General features: G+C 45.0%; 1 protein-coding gene across 1 annotated transcript in view; it reads left to right on the forward strand.

Annotated features, from left to right (window-relative positions):
- Positions 1-6869: 6869 nt before the first annotated feature.
- SLC38A1 (solute carrier family 38 member 1) overlaps positions 6870-19058 on the forward strand; it is a 62672-nt gene continuing 50483 nt past the window's right edge. The window contains exon 1 of the mRNA XM_074942165.1: positions 6870-7549. The gene's annotated coding sequence lies outside the window, so the exon portion shown is untranslated. The remainder of the gene's footprint in view (positions 7550-19058) is intronic.

The following is a 19058-nucleotide window of genomic DNA, read 5'->3' on the forward strand; positions in this document are numbered from 1 at the left end:
AGACCCAGCTGAGTAGGGGCTGGTGTGGACCATGACCCAGTGCCTCCCTGCCTCCCTCACCCACAGTAACCAGACTTTGGGTGTCCGGTCAGTAGATATGACTGGGCTCTGTCAGGTCCCCTTTTTGACGGGACTTTCCAGTCAAAAACTGGGCACCTGGCCACCCTAAGTAGCATAAGAATAGAATGGAGACCCTGAGGCCCTATTTATGGCATGATATGAGATCAGGCATTCAAACAAGCATACTATGTATATCTAGGCTTGCATGTGGATATGTGTATCTGGAACTCCAAACCCGATTATGTTGTTTAAAGGTTAATGGGAAGAATTCTGACATTTATAACCTAGTTTTCTTGACCTTATGAAAGGAACTGAGTCTGCAGCAAAGCTGAGGTAAGGTTTTATAAAGAAGTTGTTCTCCTAGGGTAAAACATGTTAGCCTTGTCCCAAAAATTCATATGAAAAATGTCTTAATTGGTAAAACGTATTATTATTTTTGCCCAGCTGCGTTAAGATATGATGAACAGAATTTTACCAAACTTTATAAAAATTAATCACCTTGAGTTCCAAGAATAGCTCTGAAAATTTAAGACTCAATTTTTAAAAAATTATAATTGCCTTCTCCAGATAACTTACACGTTTGGTAGCACAATGATATAAAACAGTAACCTGATACCTGATACCTAACCTGATATGTCTGAGTTTTCATTTATAAAAATGAAGTAAAGCATTCTTATTCTTCACAATATCAGTTGGATCTGATCATGCACACTGTGTAATCTGTGTTTCTGTTGAGTAGATTTCTTACTTCCTTGAAGTTCTTTTCAATTCACGTTTTAAAAGAAACATGGATTAAAGTCTAATTAAATAAAAGAATAAATTAAAAATATTTTCTTATCTGCTTTTGGCAGGGACCATGGTCTGGTACTTTTAGCACAGGACTGAGTCAGGAGTTCTGCCCATGACTTGGAACCTGGCCCCTCATTATGAGATTTCAATGGGGCTACATACATTACCCATGGAAGTAGTTGTGATAAAGAGGTCTACTGGTGGTTCAGCACTCTGTTTCAACAACTTGTCAGGCCTAACATACTCTCTACACCTAACACACCGTTGCAATAATCTGTATCTAAAGGGTGTCATGTAAGGCAGTGTTTCCCAACCAGTGTGCCGCATAATTTTTTGAAAAACTACATGTGAGAACTAATATTTCCCTTGTATTTTAATTAGTGTCAGAGCCAGACTGCATTCTGTACTTTTGTTCTCCAGAATGAGGCCCCTTTCAAATATTATGCATGTGTCACATTCCATTCCCCAAAGCAATGCTAAGAGGGATAAAAAGTAAACAAAGATGATGTGCCCTGATGAATGCAATGTGCTGCAATGAGCCTTTGATGATGATGTACATAAAAAAGACATAGAATTCAAGCCTAAGTTTTATATTTACATTTGACTTGGGATAAAAGCCAGAACAAGCCGGACCTGGAATGAATTATAATTAATTATATTGCATTTAAAAGCAGCGGAGAAAGTTATATACACTTGGGAAAACTATTTTGGGAATGAGAAGAAATTATTAATTATTAATTGCTTGTTATCCCAAAATATTATTCTCAAGTGTGTGCCACTTTCTCCACTGAGTATGCTTTTGTCCAGAGTTCTTATATTTAGCTTTAATGTTAGTTTCCACTGTTGAAAATGTTAATTCTAACACAAAAGATAGATCACAATCTAATGTTAGCCACCATGGTTGTTTTGATTTTAACCCTACCAGCTTCCTTCTGGATTGGCTCATGAATATTCATGAGACAAAATTAAAAGTGGCCTGTGAAAGGCGCAACACTACGCTCAAATGAACTTGATGTTACTGGAGTCATGTGGTGGTCAGTGTGTTTTCCAAATCTCACAAATCTCAAAAGTTACAGCAGTGAATTTCAAATTTATGACCCAAAAATTGACAAATATTTGAAGAAAAAAGATTTTTGCAGTTCCACATGAACTTGTAGTGGTGAAGCTGAACACAAAATTAAGAAAGTGAAAGTGGTGAACCGACACTTCTGTGACAGCTATCTACAATATGGATATTCATCTACGGGGAACCATCTTGCTGTCTTCCACAATGTTCCATGTGTGGGGAGAAACTCTCAAACCATGCCATGGTGCCAAGTAAGTTAAAATGACACTTTACAAGCAAACATTCATTCCTTGCCAAGAAGGACATCATTTTTTTTAAGCGTCTGAGGGATCAGAATGAAAAGCAAGTCTGACCGATGATAGACTGTGCAACTGTTTCTGACAAAGCACTGGAAGCAAGCGACGTGGTCGCTGAGCTTGTAACAAAGGCAAAAAAGCCACCTACAATCTTAGAAACATTAATTTTACCAGCATGAATAGAAATCATGAGAGTAACATTAGGTGCACACAAAGTCAATGAAATTGAAAAACTTCCCCTTTCAGATTCAGTGCTAGGCTTGGATCTCAGACTTGGAGTTTGGCATTTGACATTGCCCACTTCCAAAGCCATACAAAAAAGAAGTGCCTCAAAGATGAAAAGGTAATATCATAAGTCTTGATACATAATAATACTGTTAGTTTATGTTTCTCGATTGGTACAATTTTTGTATTATTTGTTGTTCATCATATAATAAAATTTGATGTCTTGTTGGTGTGCATGTGTGAATTGACTGAAAATACTTGTCACAGTGAATGGCAAGAGCAGTAAACAACTGAAACTGAGGCGATAAGAGGGTGAGTTCATTTGGAGACAATTTGGTGGTGTTCCTCACAATAATTAAAGGTATCAAGGTGTGCTCTGGCAGAGAAAAGGTTGGGAACCACTGCTGTAAGGTATCATATACAAACTGGTAACATGCTGGTCCTGAAAATCATTGTGTGGTGTATATACAGTGTGTACACAAAGACTTATAAATATGTGCTAAAATTATGTTTCTAAAATGTGTTTGGCAAGCAATACATAAGGCCAGTCTGTCCTAGACAAAGGAATGTGTATTTACTTGTCTGACCAGCCTGGCCATCAGCCAGAGGACAAGGAAGGTATATTTACATAAAACGTAAACAAAGCCATCAAACTAACAAGTGGGGAAGTTTATTGTCTCGATGGGTGATGAAGACTGCACCCCCAGGAAGCCTTCCTGCCTCTTGAAGCAGAGTCAATGAATTTTGGGAAGAAAGAAGGAGAGAGAAAAGGCCATTTTGGCATCCATCACTGGGGGAACTAAAGAGGCGAGAGCTCTTGAAATCAAAGAACATTACTTGGCTCCTTCAACCAAGTGGGTGAAGTCTCTGGAAACTGACAATAATTGAAAAACCTGCTTAGTCAAAGATTATAACTGACTGAAATTAAGTTTTAGTATTAGAAATGTATTTTTACTTTTGTTTGCTTGTAACCCTTTCTGTCTTTATTCCTTATACTTGGTATCACTTAAATCTATGCCTTTTTGATTAATAAGCTTGCTTTACTTTTAATAATAACCAATACATTGCTGTGATTGAAATAAGAATGTTTTTCAAACCACAATTACATTAATGAGCTGCTGTTTACTGTCTCTTTATAGGAGCAGTAAACAACTTATGTCAGTGTTCAGAAAAGAAGCTGGACACTGCAGGGAAATGTCTGTAGGGAATTTGGGAGTTAGAGTTCACTATTTCTTACCTGCAAGACTAGGTTTGGACTGCAAGAGTCCTGATGAGTTTGCCAGTAAGGCAGACAAGTTGGTGTGTCAAGGAGTTGTCACATAGCTCAGCAGTAGCAAAATTTTCACTTGCTGAGGTTGAGGCGTAATATAGTAACTCACAGTTCTGGGAACTCCAGCAGGTCATCACAGTAGTGAGTGAGGTTACTCACATAAGGGCTTCTAGACTGCCCCCTTGTTTTGTGACTTTGGGCAAGCCACTTATTCTCTAACCTCAGTTTCCCTATCTGGAAAATGGGGACCATAATGTGTATCTGCCTCAGAGGATACTGTGAGGCTTAATTAGTGAATGTTTGTAAAGCACATTGCAGAAGTAAAGTAGTAAGTGTTATTTTTAATTTATATAAAGTAGTTTGGGCCCCATTGATGAAAAATGTTACATGCATAGAAAATATTATTATTTTAAAGCCACAGTCCTGCAAGTTTGACAGCCACCATCTTAGCTGACACACACAGGGTTAAACTGGGGACCTCCAGAACTAAAAGCATGAGGTGCTACAGCCTGAGCTAAAGCGCCAAAGCCTCTGTTGCTGTAATAACAACGAGGAGTCCTTGTGGCACCTTAGAGACTAACGAATTTATTTGGGCATAAGCTTTCATGGACTAGAACCCACTTCATCAGATGCATGGAGTGGAAAATACAGGAGCAGGTATAAATACATGAAAAGATGTGAGTTGCCTTACCAAGTGTGAAGTCAGTCTAATGAGACAATTCAATTGACAGCAGGATACCAGAGGAGGAAAAATAACTTTTGAAGTGGTAATGAGAGTGGCCCATTTCAGACATTTGAAAGGTGTGAATAACAGTAGGGAGAAATTAGTATTGGGGAAATTTGGTTTAGGTTTTGTAATGACCCAACCACTCCCAGTCTTTATTCAGGCCTAATCTGATGGTATCCAGTTTGCAAATTAATTCCAGTTCTGCAGTTTCACGCTGGAGTCTGTTTTTGAAGTTTTTTTGTTGAAGGATTACCACTTTTAGGTCTGTTATTGAGTGACCAGGGAGACTGAAGTGTTCTCCTACTGGTGTTTGAATGTTATGGTTCCTGATGTCAGATTTGTGTCCATTTATTCTTTTGCGTAGAGACTGTCCAGTTTGGCCAATGTACATGGCAGAGGGGCATTGCAGGCACATGATGGCATATATCACAATGGTAGATGTGCAGGTGAACGAGCCCCTGATGATGTGACTGATGTAGTTAGGTCCTATCATGGTGTCCCTTGAATAGATATGTGGACAGAGTTGGCACTGGGGTTTGTTGCAGGGTTTGGTTCCTAGGTTGGTGTTTTTGTTGGGTGGTGTGTAGTTGCTGGTGAGTATTTGCTTCAGGTTGGGGGGCTGTCCGTAAGCGAGGACTGGCCTGTCCCTCAAGGTCTGTGAGAGTGAGGGACCATCCTTCAGGATAGGTTGTAGATCCTTGACGATGAGCTGGAGAGGTTTTAGTTGGGGGCTGTAAGTGACGGCTAGTGGCGTTCTGTTATTTTCTTTGTTGGGCCTGTCTTGTAGTAGGTGACTTCTGGGTACCCATCTGGCTCTGTCAATCTGTTTCTTCACTTCACCAGGTGGGTACTGTAGTTGTAAGAATGCTTGATAGAGATCCTGTTGGTGTTTGTCTCTGTCTGAGGGATCAGAGCAAATGCGGTTGTATCTTAGAGCTTGGCTGTAGACAATGGGTCGTGTGATGTGGTCTGGATGAAAGCTGGAGGCATATAGGTAAGTATAGCGGTCAGCAGATTTCCAGTATAGGGTGGTGTTTATGTGACCATTGCTTATTAGCACTGTATTGTCTAGGAAGTGGACCTCTTGTGTGGACTGGTCCAGGCTGAGGTTGATAGTGGGGTAGAAATTGTTGAAATTGTATTTATACCTGCTCCTGTATTTTCCACTCCATGCGTCTGATGAAGTGGGTTCTAGCCCATGAAAACTTATGCCCAAATAAATTTGTTAGTCTCTAAAGTGCCATCAGGACTCCTCATTGCTTTTGCTGGTACAGGCTAATACGGCTGCCCCTCTGAAACCTGTAGCTGCAATAACTCAGATCCTCTGTGGAACATCACAGCAGGCAATGGAGATGGACCTGTAATGTGAATGGGTTACATATGAACACTCTTACACATAAGCTTAACTTCCAGCCTGTGAGTGGCCACACTGAAATCAATGGGACTACATGCCTAAAGGTATGCATGGTTGCAGTGAATATAGGATCTGGGTCTAAATTTGTTAATGGTGATGAAATTTTATTTCTGCTTTATTCCTTAAGTATTTTTCAGGCTGAGAAACTACTGAAATGAGCGGATACAATAGTTTATAAAGAGCATCTGTGAGGTATCCAAGTATGTCATGCCAACTGTATATTTAATATACATATTATTTCTCCTAAATGTGTTAGCATTTCAAGAAAAAGGGAAACTTTTAGTATGTAGTTTGGTAGAATGAGTTGGGAAATTGGTTTCAGCACATGTTGAATTTTCTGTAGCTATTTTGGGGATTTGAAACTAATCTTTATATAAATTAGTTTCTTCTTGCAAGAAGCGGTTCCTCTTGAAAGAAAACTGTCACAGCACCAAAAATTCAAGAAAAGCAAAGAAAGCATAAAACATAGGGGAAGAAGAGCTTTCACTTAAGACGTTTCTTTGCAGTTAGTATTTACTGAAGAGCTAGGTCAATGAAACCAGATAACGTACACAGATTAAATGCTCTCCCACTGCTCTGTATTAGAAATTAGTATGAACATTTGGATATGAACAGTATTACAATTTATTACTCAATGCACTCTCTTATTTTGTAGAAGCCAATAAAAACACTGATGGAATCATGGAGATTTCCTTTATCTCTGTGTATCATCCCTGGTGTACAGTGGGATCAATTCTATAGTGGAGCAGGAAGGGCTACAATTATTAAGTCCCAAGATAGGGAAACCAGACAAAGGGTTTGTCTGTTTTTCAGAACATGACTGTCTGCTATTGTAGCAAGGACAGTGGGCTACATCTCTAGGCTAAGCCACAGAGCCCACCTGCGGGTGCAGCCCTACAAGCACAGATCCAGCCCATATACTCACTCCTTGTTGCAGCGGTAGACAAAGGCAGCCTGAATTCGCTCCAAGGCCCGGCTGTTCCTCCCATCACCATCATCCTCCCACAATGCAGTTCCACCTGTGTCATCGTTCGCCCCTGGAGGGTGGGGCTGGCGGGTGGGCTCTCTCTGCCTCTAAGACCTGCAGCCGCTGGCGGCAATTAACACCGCCCGGGGTCTGGGAGCGCACAGACACAAAAGCTGCCTCTCCCTTCGGACAACACACCGCTGCGGCTCTCTTGGCGTGGCCCCTGGGGCAGGCCAGGAGATGCTCTGGGCTCGGCCCGCAGCACCTCGCAGGAGGCGGCGGTAGCTGCCTGTGAGCCGCAGTGACGTGCGCACAAAGGGGGAGAGGAGCCGGAGCCCTCGCTCCTGTCTGAAGCCGGCTGGACTCCGGAGGGGCCGGGTTTTAATACGATGAATACAGACACACGCAGCTCGGCCGCGTGGGTGGGTTATTTGGTGCGTGGCTCGTAGCTCTGATGCAAGCTGCTCAGCAGTGCAACAGCCCATAGGGGGAAGAAGAGGAGGAAGCGGCTTTCTCTGGTCCACGCTGCAGCTGAAGGTCGCGTCTAAGCATCTCCCGCCCGCTCCGCTTGCCCGCCTCGCTGCGAGGAGAAGGCGCCGCTTTGACCCTTCCTCCCTAGCGGGACACAACCCACGGGGCCTTCTCCGCACGCGACGGAGCCCGCGGTGGCCAGCGCCTGCCACGAAGGACAGCGGCGGGGACACCTTGAAGGCGAAGCCCATCCTGGCTGCGGAGGTGAGATGCGTGGCTGCGGCGCGCACTGCTCGGCGGGTAGGGGTGGGCCCCAGAATCGGAACGATCCCGATAAAACCGGGACACGTGGGGTCGCCCTGTCTGAGGATGGCTGGGACTCATGGCCCTGCGGTGGGGGAGCTCGCCGATGGCGCCGCAGCCGAGAGGAGCCCCTGTGGACAGAGCGCAGCAGCGTGGTCCCCGCTCTGCCGCGCGCGGGTGGCGGGGCTGGGTTTTGCTGCGGCCCGTGGCGGGGCTGGTCGCGGGCAGGGAGTAAAGAGGAGCACGTTTCCCACCCCCCTGGCTCTCCCCAGGATGTCTGACCCGGCGGGCGGGAGGCGAACGTGCCGCGGGCACATTTCGCGCTCACTCTCCGTTTCCTTTCCGTTCCCGCCCGCGGGTCGGGCTGCAGCTTTTAAATGAAAAGGACAACAATGGGGAGAAGAGATGCAGTCCGGGGGAGGGGCCCTTTGGGGAGAGACATTCTTCGTCCCTCACGGTCACTGCACAAAGGCTGCCCCCCCCCAATGGCCCTTGCCCGCACCCCCACCCGCTTTCATTTGTAATTTGACTTCTGATTTCAGTTTCTATAGCTCCCGCCAACATTTGAAAGCTATAAATAGGGACATTGGGTAGTAAAATAGGGATACATCTTTTAACTCTTATTGAAATTCATTGGGCTAGGGGAGATTTGGGAGCAGAAACATAATCAGAGTATTCTCCTGAAAAGCAGAGACATCTCTGCCTGGACAGGGACAGTTGGATTGTGAGTATTTGCATTTTAATTCTGCCAGATGTTCATTTTGAATGAAATGTTGGGACGGGAGGGGTTGATTTTATCTTTTGGTTACAGCCACTGCAGTCGTGTATAATACCCTGGTAGGGTTGCTGCTTTAACAATAAACCAGACTTTGTGTTTGTTTTTAAATATGGCCATTGATTAATAACCCTGCTGGTAGATTGCAGCAGTAACATTTTAAAATTAAGTCTTGGGGGGAAAACGAGTATCAATCACCTGGGAAGAAACTAAAAATATGATGACAGGTTTCAGAGTAACAGCCGTGTTAGTCTGTATTCGCAAAAAGAAAAGGAGTACTTGTGGCACCTTAGAGACTAACCAATTTATTTGAGCATGAGCTTTCGTGAGCTACAGCTCACTTCCTTTATTTGAGAGCTCATTCTTCATCTTTCCCTGTTTGCTGTAGAGGATGTTGATCAGGTGATTCCGCAGTTTCTTTGAGAGCGTGTGGCACAAGCTGTCAGCATAGTCTGTGTGGTATGTAGATTGTAATGGATTTTTTACCTTCAGTCCTTTTGGTACGATGTCCATCTGTAGCTCACGAAAGCTCATGCTGAAATAAATTGGTTAGTCTCTAAGGTGCCACAAGTACTCCTTTTCTTTTTAAAAATATGATGTGAATGTGTGTGTGTCGGGTAGATCTGAAACACACTCATATGCATAAATCAAAACCCACAATTACTGGCTTTTTGTCTAATCCTGCATTTCAATCATGCCCAATAGTCTTATTCGGTTCAGTGAGAGTTTTGTGTAGGCAAGAAATGTAGGCTGAGCCCACTATATGTAAATAAATCTAGCACCTTTGCTTTCATCACCATTAAAAGGGAGAAGCTTAGTTGGTATTGTTTTGGGCTGTTTTGTTGGCCTAGTTTCTCTTATCCCATACTTGGTTTCCTCGAGACCAAAGGTTTTTGTTCCAGGTGTTTTTAAAGTAGAGGTTGTAAATTGAAGCAAACTGTAATTATAATTTATCACCTTCATGAAAAAAGAGAGGTGGCATATGTAAAACCCTGTGCTTTGTTTATCTGATATTAGAAGGACAATTGAAATCAAATCCATCCTTTCCAGCTGCTAGCATGATGGTCATACAGTATGAACCTGCCAGATATAATTAGATTATTCAATTTCCCACTGTGCTCATATTGCTCTTAGGCATTTCTACTAACCTATATTTCAAAATATAGTGACTGCTGTTATATGGTGCTCATTCATTTTTTGTGAGGGGTAGTATTACTTGAAAGGCAACATAAAATGAACCTATCATTGTTCTGAAGTTAAAGCACTGGTCAGAATGAGAGACACCCTTAATTAATCCTTTTAACTCAGAAGTGTTTTTTAATTTAACAAATGTTTTTGCAAAAAGAACATTGTACTATAAATCCAAACTTTTACCAATTTCAAAATAATCTGGGAAGAAGTGTCATCTGTCAATGAAAAATAAATAAGTAATAATCAAAAGGGATCAGATTCAGACCTGGGGCTTGTTCCTCTCACTAAAATCGAATGAGAGAACTTCATTACATCTCAGGAATCACTTCAGTTGGAGCAATGGACCCTTGATGTAAAGTGGTGCAGTTCCACTAAGTAGTTCTGATTTGACTCAAACACTTTCTGTGTAAAAACATGTGAGAAAGGAACACTCACCCGAACCATTACACACCAAGGAGGGTGGCTGAAACCAGTACATTTTCTCTCCTGTACAGTGGACCAGTTTTGGTATGGATGGGACAAAGGGGACTCTCAAGACTGAATAGTGCCCAGGGATCTGTGGGTAGCCAAAAGCAAGACCCCATGAACCCCTGAGAAGAAGTGCAGAAAACCGTCATCCCACGGTGTCTCTCAGAACCCTTTCTCCTGGATGTCATAGAGCATGGAGGATGATCTATGCTTTATTACCTAATCCTATTTTTTACAAGGACATTAATGCACATAGGAGGAGGAACAGGTCATTTAGAGAGGTTGCTCCTTGACTCCTCCATTCTGTGTCCTTGCCACTCCCCTTTTTTCCCCACTTCTTTTTCCCATAGGGTAAAGTGGTGACTGAGCAGAGAGTGGGATTGTCCTGTGATACCACATTTTCACCGCATTTTTGCAGTTCTAAGGTGGTTTTGCTCATTCCTTCACAGCAGAAGCTAGCATATAAGCCTAAGTAAATATGATCTTTTAAAATATACATTATGCAGGAAAACATTATTTTAAGTAAAAAGTGTTTTAATTTATTTTTAAGGGACTCTCTTGCACATGATTGACCTTCAGTCCCGTTTACATAAAGTAGTATTGTGAACCAAAGAATCATTGGATGGAAAGCAAATTTGGTCTGTTGCGTAGGTTGCAAGGCATCTGGTTTTCAACTGGAACACCAGGTCGAAAAGAGCCCCCAGCAGCTCTGGTCAGCTCTGCTGACCAGGCTGCTAAAAGTCTGGTCAGCAGGGCTAAGGCAAGCTCCTTGCCTGCCCTGGCTTTGTGCGGCTCCTGGAAGTGGCAGGCACATTTGGCTCCTAGGTGCAGAGGTGGCCATGGGGGCTCCGCACACTGCCCCCGCCCCAAGCGCAAGTGCTGGCTCCACAGCTCCCATTGGCTAGGAACTATGGCCAATGGGAGCTGCAGGGGTGGTGCCTGCAGGCGCAGGCAGTGCACAGAGCCCCTTGGCCCCTCCACCTTGAAGCCGGACATGCTGGCTGCTTCCAGGAGCCTCCTGAGGTAAGCACCTTCTGGCCAGAGCCTGCTCTCCAAACCCCGTCCTGCACCCCAACTCCCTGCCCCAGCCCTGAGCCCCCTCCCACACCCAAACTTCCTCCTGGAGCCCGCATCCCATCCTGCACCCTAACCCCCAGCCCTGAGCCCCCTCCAGCACCCCAAACTCCTCAGCCACAGCCCAGGGCCCACACCCCCAACCAGAGCTCGCACCCCAGCCCCCTGCCCCAGCCCAGAGTTCCCTTCCACATTCTGAACCCCTCGGCTCCATCCCAGAGCCCCCTCTTACACCCCAAACCCCTCATCCCCAGCCCCACCCCAGGGCCCACACCCCCAGCTGGAGCCCACACCCCACCCCCTGCCCCAGCCCTGAGCCCCCTCCCACACTCCAAAATTCCTCGGCCCCAGCCCAGACCCTGCACCCCCAGTCAGAGCCCTCACCTCCTCCCACACCCCAACCCCCTGCCCCAGTCCAGTGAAAATGAGTGAGGGTGCGGGAGAGCAAGTGACAGAGGGAGGGGGGATGGAGTGAGCAGGGGCGGGGTCTCAGAGAAGGGCCTCGGGGCAGGGGCGGGGCAAGGGTGTTTGGTTTTGTGCAATTAGAAAGTTGACAACCCTACTGTTGGGTCAGCTAGTAGAACCTTCTGTGGTGTGGAAAGATTTAAATATTCTAAATCTAAATGAAAAGCTAAAGTTACATTTTCTTACATATCTTGTATTATTATAATCTAAATCCAATACAAGAAGTTTGAACAGCTGATCTTCTTTGTGATGATCTTTTCATTTTCAAAATGCCTTCGAGGCATTTTCCAATTAACCCTCACACTATCTCTGTGAGATCGGCATATAAAAATTATTTTTCCTATATTACAGATGAGGAAACTGATAGAAAGAAGATACAGGTGTACTACAAAAAGAAAACAAAAAATTGAATTAAGAACAGATTTCTGTGCAGACAGATCCTTACTAAAGAGTCTATCAGCACATTTAGCAGCAAATTAAATTTTAAATAACTTTTTCCCCTTTGTGAATCCTCTTGGTACTTACTTCATGTTTTATTGGTGGTATTCCACAATTTATCATTCTGTAATTTCACAATTATTATGGAATCCATGGTTTGAAATGAGATTTTAGAGATTTGTGAGGTTGCATTCTGAGATCTCTTCAGCAAAATGGAAATATTAAGAGGATTTCACAGGAAACAATAATGAGAAAAAAGTTAAAATGTATTTCTGTGCTGAATGCTCCTTATAGCTTGATTGCTGAGGGCTCAGAACTAATCTGTACCTAAATCTATTTTCCCTTTTTTGATTTATCTTTCAATCAGTTGCCTCAGGCCAAGCCATAAGTTAGTGAGAGAGTCAGAAATAGAACTTGGTGATTTTTTAGTTACAGTCCTGTGCTCAAATCTGCAGACCATGGTTTCTCAGTTTGGTGGGGGAAGGTTGCAACCAGACTTCAGGAAGTCATGACCATCCTCCTTTTCTTTATTGCTGGATGAGAAGGAGGCATCCCAAAAATTACGGAGCAGGGGAACCTGAAAGTTTTTCCTGTTGTAACACAAGGTCACAATATGGCAAAGGTTGAGAACCACTTCACTAGTCATAGAGTTTAGGCCCAGAAAGGACCACCAGATCACTGAGTCTGACCTGTATATCACAAGCTACGTACACCACCAGCACCCCCACACTAAACGCAACAACTGAAATTAGATCAAGGTATTACAGTCCATGGGAGTCTAGACGATTATGTGACACAGGCAAAGAATAGTCTCTATACCTCTGTTCCTCATTATAGCATCTCTTTCCAAACTTCGTTATCATGTCCTCCATACATACAACTTAAAACTCATTGTTTCATTATTTATATCCTTGGACTCTTACTGGTCATATTGCTGTTCCTTTCAAAGAACACCCAAAGGTATGGGCAAAAGGAAAAACACATATCACATCTCAAGTCTTTTTGTACATGAAGCAATTTGTGTGAAACTCAAGCTCTGGATTCTAATAGCTTTAGTAAACTTCACAGAGGAATTCTTCACAAGATTACCAACCATATCTATGAACAGAAAAGTGAATCAAATTTCAGCTTTCAAGCAAATTATCTTGAGTTCTGTAGTTAAAACTACTAATTGTATCTTAGAGGTTTAATGTCCTATCACAACACTAAAGGACAATTTGATTACTGGGAACTCCACAATGAATCTGTGCAAGACCATGTGACTGTGAAGAAAGTCCTGTCCAGAGGTGAAAGCACACAAGCCACTCAGCTGCAAATACCTCTCAAATACCTCGCCTGCTTCTCAGGAAGTAGGCTCTGAGGTCACCATTTTGAATTATGTTATTTGAGGAAGAACTGTCAGTTAAAGGAGTATTTCAGTGAATGATGCCACAGCATCAAGCAATCACTTTTATCTCTTGCTGTGGTGACATTAATGCCAAAAGTGCCACTTTCAGGAGAGGTATTTTCTGAAATACATAATTTAGAAGAACCACTAGAGCTGGTTCATGCTTCTGTTGGGTAGTGAGATACAATGGGACTCTTTACATTGGGTTTTGTTTTTCCAAATACCTAGACTTTTCAGAAGAGTTAAACCCATCTCTAGTGTTATGATATTTAGACAATCCAGGAAACTGGAGTTGCAGGGATTCTGTTAGAAGACAGTAAAGAAAGTGGCTTGGATTCTTTGCCTGACAGGTTTTGACAGTCTGTGAGGTTCTCAATATCCTTGAGAAAAAGAAGGGCATATCCACTCATGCTCATTTGTCAATCCTGCTTTTAAAATCTGACAAATTATAATCCTTTTCTATAATTTTCAAGGCAATGGTGTTCTTCTGTGAGCAGCAAAGTGTAAGCAAATTATCCGTAATAGGTTTTTCAAGATATGTCATGGGATGTCTAAAGACAAAGGCAAGCTTCCAGTCCAATCACATAGAGACTTCAGGATACAAGTCAGAGGATATGTCTACACTACGAAATTAGGTCGAATTTATAGAAGTCAGTTTTTTAGAAATCGTTTTTATATAGTCGATTGTGTGTGTCCCCACACAAAATGCTCTAAGTGCATTAAGTGCATTAACTCAGCGGAGTGCTTTCAGAGTACCGAGGCTAGCGTCGACTTACGGAGCGTTGCACTGTGGGTAGCTTTCCCGCAGTCTCCGCCGCCCGTTGGAATTCTGGGTTGAGATCCCAATGCCTAGTGGGGCAAAAACATTGTCACGGGTGGTTCTGGGTACATGTTGTCAGGCCGTCCCTCCCTCCCTCCGTGAAAGCAACGGCAGACAATCGTTTTGTGCCTTTTTTCCTGGGTTACCTGTGCAGACGCCATACCACGGCAAGCATGGAGCCCGCTCAGCTCACTGTCACCGTATGTCTCCTGGGTGCTGGCAGACGCGGTCCAGCATTGCTACACAGCAGCAGCTCATTGCCTTGTGGCAGCAGACGGTGCAATAGACCTGATAACCATCATCTTCATGTCCTAGGTGCTCTTGGACGCCTTGGTAAGGTCGGTCAGGAGCACGTGGGCAGACATGGGCGCAGGGACTGAAATAGGAGTGACTCGACCAGGTCATTCTCTTTAGTCCTACTGACAGTCCTATTGCACCATCTTCTGGCAAGCAGCCAGGAGATGAGGATGGCTAGCAGTCCTACTGCACCGTCTGCTGCCAGCCAAAGATGTAAAAGATAGATGGAGTGGATCAAAACAAGAAATAGACCAGATTTGTTTTGTATTCATTTGCTCCCCCCTCCTTCCCTTCCTCCCTCCGTGAAATCAATGGCCGACAATCGTTTCGGTGAGGTCTGTCAGGGGCACCTTGAAAAGTTTAATGGAGACTCAGTCCTGCCTGGAATATGGGGGGAAGGGGTAGCTCAGTGGGTTGAACAATGGCCTGCTAAACCCCGGATTTTGAGTTCAATCCTTGAGTGGGCCATTCTGTGTGACAGTTGTTTTTGTTTCTCCTTGATGTAAAGCCACCCCTTTTGTTGATTTTAATTCCCTGTAAGCCAACCCTGTAAGCCATGTCATCAGTCTCCCCTCCCTCCATCAGACCAACGGCAGACAATCGTTCTGCGCCTTTTTTCCTTGCAGACGCCATACCACGCCAAGCATGGAGCCTGCTTAGATCACTTTGGCAATTAGGAGCACATTAAACACCACGTGCATTATCCAGCAGTATATGCAGCACCAGAACCAGCCAAAGCGAAACCGGGCGAGTAGGCAATGTCAGTGCGGTGACAAGAGTGATGAGGACATGGACACAGACTTCTCTCAAAGCACGGGCCCTGGCAATGGGGCATCATGGTGCTAATGGGGCAGGTTCATGCCGTGGAACGCCAATTCTGGGCCCGGGAAACAAGCACAGACTGGTGGGACCGCATAGTGTTGCAGGTCTGGGACGATTCCCAGTGGCTGCGAAACTTTCGCATGCGTAAGGGCACTTTCATGGAACTTTGTGACTTGCTTTCCCCTGCCCTGAAGCACCAGAATACCAAGATGAGAGCAGCCCTCACAATTGAGAAGTGAGTGGCAATAGCCCTTTGGAAGTTTGCAATGCCAGACAGCTACCGGTCAGTTGGGAATCAATTTGGAGTGGGCAAATCTATTGTGGGGGCTGCTGTGATGCAAGTAGCCAACACAATCAAAGATCTGCTGATATCAACGGTAGTGACTCTGGGAAATGTGCAGGTCATAGTGGATGGCTTTGCTGCAGTGGGATTCCCTAACTGTGGTGGGGCCATAGACAGAACCCATATCCCTATCTTGGCACCGGAGCACCAAGCTGGAGAGTACATAAACTGCAAGGGGTACTTTTCAATAGTGCTGCGAGCACTGGTGGATCACACGGGACGTTTCACCAACATCAACGTGGGATGGCCGGGAAAGGTACATGACGCTCGCATCTTCAGGAACTCTGGTCTGTTTCAAAAGCTGCAGGAAGGGACTTTCTTTCCAGACCAGAAAATAACCGTTGGGGGTATTGTAATGCCAATAGTTATCCTTGGGGACCCAGCCTACCCCTTAATGCCATGGCTTATGAAGTCATACACAGGCAGCCTGGACAGTAGTCAGGAGCTGTTCAACTACAGGCTGAGCAAGTGCAGAATGGTGGTAGAATGTGCATTTGGATGTTTAAAAGTGTGCTGGCGCAGTATACTGACTCGCTTTGACCTCAGCGAAACCAATATTCCCATTGACAGGTTTCACAGTAACAACCGTGTTAGCCTGTATTCGCAAAAAGAAAAGGAGTACTTGTGGCACCTTAGAGACTAACCAATTTATTTGAGCATACGCTTTCGTGAGCTATAGCTCACTTCATCGGATGCATACTGTGGAAAGTATAGAAGATCTTTTTATACACACAAAGCATGAAAAAATGGGTGTTTACCACTACAAAAGGTTTTCTCTCCCCCCACTCCACTCTCCTGCTGGTAATAGCTTATCTAAAGTGATCACTCTCCTTACAATGTGTATGATAATCAAGTTGGGCCATTTCCAGCACAAATCCAGGGTTGAACAAGAACGTCTGAGGTGAGGGGGGGTGCTGGAAATGGCCCACCTTGATTATCATACACATTGTAAGGAGAGTGATCACTTTAGATAAGCTATTACCAACAGGAGAGTGGGTCTGTGTGCGGGGGGGGAGGGGGAGAAAACCTGGATTTGTGCTGGAAATGGCCCAACTTGATTATCATACACATTGTAAGGAGAGTGATCACTTTAGATAAGCTATTACCAGCAGGAGAGTGGAGTGAGGGGAGAGAAAACCTTTTGTAGTGGTAAACACCCATTTTTTCATGCTTTGAGTGTATAAAAAGATCTTCTATACTTTCCACAGTATGCATCCGATGAAGTGAGCTGTAGCTCACGAAAGCTTATGCTCAAATAAATTGGTTAGTCTCTAAGGTGCCACAAGTACTCCTTTTCTTTTTGCGAATATTCCCATTGTTATTACTGCTTGCTGTGTGCTCCACAATATCTGTGAGAGTAAGGGGGAGACGTTTATGGCGGGGTCGGAGGTTGAGGCAAATCTCCTGGCCACTGGTTACGTGCAGCCAGATTCCAGGGCGGTTAGAAGAGCAGAGGAGGGCGCGGTGTACATCAGAGAAGCTTTGAAGACCAGTTTCATGACTGGCCAGGCTACGGTGTGAAAGTTCTGTTTGTTTCTCCTTGATGAAACCCCTCCCTCCCCCCCGTTGGTTCACTCTACTTCCCTGTAAGCTAACCACCCTCCCCTCCCCCATTCTGTAACCGCTTGCAGAGGCAATAAAGTCATTGTTGCTTCACATTCATGCATTCTTTATTAATTCATCACACAAATAGGGGGATAACTGTCAAGGTAGCCCGAGAGGGGTGGTGGAGGAGGGAAGCACCGGGTGGGGTGGTGGAGGAGGGAAGGACAAGGCCACACAGCACTTTTAAACTTTAAAACTTATTGAATGCCAGCCTTCTGTTGCTTGGGCAATCCCCTGGGGTGGAGTGGCTGGGTGGCCGGAGGCCCCCCCACCGCGTTCTTGGGCATCTGGGTGTGGAGGCTATGGAACTTGGGGAGGAGGGCGGTTGGTTACACAGGGGCTGTAGCGGCGGTCTGTGCTCCAACTGACTTTCCTGCAGCTCAACCACACACTGGAGCATATTAGTTTGATCCTCCAGCAGCCTCAGCATTGAATCCTGCCTCCTTTTATCACGCTGCCGCCACCTATCATCTTCAGCCCGCCACTTACTCTCTTCAGCCCGCCACCTCTCCTCGCGTTCATTTTGTGCTTTCCTGCACTGTGACATTGTCTGCCTCCATGCATTCGTCTGTGCTCTGTCAGTGTGGGAGGACAGCATGAGCTCAGAGAACATTTCATCGCGAGTGCGTTTTTTTCGCCTTCTAATCTTCGCTAGCTTCCGAGAAGGAGAAGATCCTGTGATTCTTGAAACACATGCAGCCGGTGGAGGGAAAAAAAAGGGACAGTGGTATTTAAAAAGACACATTTTATAGAACAATGGGTACACTCTTTCACGGTAAACCTTGCAGTTAACATTACATACATAGCACATGTGCTTTCATTACAAGGTCACATTTTGCCCCCTCCCTCCTCCGTGTGGCCAACCCCTCCCCCCACCGCATGGCTAACAGCAGGGAACATTTCTGTTCAGCCACAGGCAAACAGCCCAGCAGGAACGGCCACCTCTGAATGTCCCCTTAAGAAAAGCACCCTATTTCAACCAGGTGACCATGAATGATATCACTCTCCTGAGGATAGCACAGAGAGATAAAGAACGGATGTTGTTTGAACACCAGCAAACATACGCTGCAATGCTTTGTTCTGCAATGATTCCCGACAACGTGCTACTGGCCTGGCATGGTAAGGTGTCCTACCATGGTGGATGGAATAAGGCTGCCCTCCCCAGAAACCTTTTGATAAGACTTTGGGAGTACATCCAGGAGAGCTTTATGGAGATGTCCCTGGAGGATTTCCGCTCCATTCCCATACACGTTAACAGACTTTTCCAGTAGCTGTACTGGCTGCGAATGCCAGGGCAAATTAATCATTAAACACGCTTGCTTTTAAACCATGTATACTGTTTAAAAAGGTATGCTCACCAGAGGTCCCTTCTCTGCCTGGCGGGTCTGGGAGGCAGCCTTGGGTGGGTTCAGGGGGTCCTGGCTCCAGATCCAGGGTGAGAAACAGTTCCTGGCTGTCAGGAAAACCGGTTTCTCTGCTTGCTTGCTGTGAGCTATCTACAACCTCCTCATCATCATCTTCCTCATCCCCAAAACCTGCTTCCGTGTTGCCTCCCTCTCCATTGAAGGAGTCAAAGCACACGGTTGGGGTAGTGGTGGCTGAACCCCCTAAAATGGCATGCAGCTCATCATAGGAGCGGCATGTTTGGGGCTCTGATCCGGAGCGGCCGTTTGCCTCTCTGGTTTTCTTGCCTCAGCTCCTTAAGTTTCACATGGCACTGCTTCGGGTCCCTGTTATGGCCTCTGTCCTTCATGCCCTGGGAGATTTTGACAAATGTTTTGGCAT

Source organism: Natator depressus, chromosome 1 (assembly GCF_965152275.1).
Source record: "Natator depressus isolate rNatDep1 chromosome 1, rNatDep2.hap1, whole genome shotgun sequence".
NCBI classification, from domain to species: domain Eukaryota; kingdom Metazoa; phylum Chordata; order Testudines; family Cheloniidae; genus Natator; species Natator depressus.